Here is a 1266-nt window from a genome sequence, read left to right on the forward strand (position 1 = left end):
CTTCTGCCAGTGCCCAAAGAATGTGGTAGTACGCTTGACTATTAAGCTAATGTTCTCAAGGCCAATACAAAAAGTTATTAAAAATCTGTAAGATTTCAATTGGGAATAATGAAAATTTGGATTCACGCCTGAATTCAGAACCATCTCAATATTGTCCCATCCCATAGTGCTGTCAGTGCACCTCGTGCAGTGCACTGTAGGCCATACTAAAGGTTCTTTGTAGCACCCCTTTGGACCCTAGCTGCAACCCCTCTCATTCCATTTTACTGTACCTCCATTCATATTCTCTCTTCTATCCATTTTACTTTCCACCCTCTTCTAAAATTTCTTTCATAGTGCAGTTGTGAGGTTTTCCTCCTGATACACTTTTAAAACCTTTTTACTCTCAATTTCCCTGTCAGTGCTGAATGACCTCATAGGTCCCAGTGCTTGACCTTTGGCATAAATTTTATATCACATTTTCATTTTTTGCCTCATAACCCATCTTTTGCAGATTTCCATTTCAAATCAAGTGGTAAAACCTGGATCCACTTTTAGATGCACATCTGGATATGAATATGCACGAAATTGTGAGAATTTTTTATAAGCTTGTAACCCAGTTTCCATAAAATTTCATGAAAATTCATCCAAAATGCCCTGAGATGTATTCAAACGAGCAGAGTTCTTTGAACAGTACGTGAATCAGTATACATACTTGTGATGTTCTCTTTCTTATTGCTTAGACTATCCATGAACATAATGTTGTACTGGAGAGTGTAACAGCCACTCAGAGGGTATTGGGATGAGATAAAATTAGCAACTGCTCAGTGCTGATCAATGGAATTAAGAAAAAATGAGATTATGATTACAGAATGCTGAGATTCAAAAGAATAGTTGGTTTTTTGCCATGTGATGGCAAAGGAGAAATCATCTAGAAAAATGTGATATATGGGAGTAGAAGAAGACCACCCCACGGGGTTAGTGCCTCCAGTGAACCTCAAGCAGTGCACCTTATGCATTACTTAGGTCCATTGCAGTGTTCCCTTAGCCTCAGCTGCAACTCCTTTCATTCCTTTTACTGTACCTCCATTTATATTCTCTTCATTCCATCTTACTTTCCACCCTTTATGAACAATTGTTTCAAAAATATTTTTAGCACCGAATAACTTTGGCCTAAAATTTGTCGTTTTAGTTCCAGTTCCAGATATACTTGGGCCTTATGGAAATTCAGGCAGGAACACACAAAACAGGAGAATTGGAAGATCTCATATCAGTCTTGGCTTCCAT

The sequence above is a fragment of the Macrobrachium nipponense genome, chromosome 1 (genome assembly GCF_015104395.2).
Source record: "Macrobrachium nipponense isolate FS-2020 chromosome 1, ASM1510439v2, whole genome shotgun sequence".
In the NCBI taxonomy this organism is placed as follows: Eukaryota; Metazoa; Arthropoda; class Malacostraca; order Decapoda; family Palaemonidae; genus Macrobrachium; species Macrobrachium nipponense.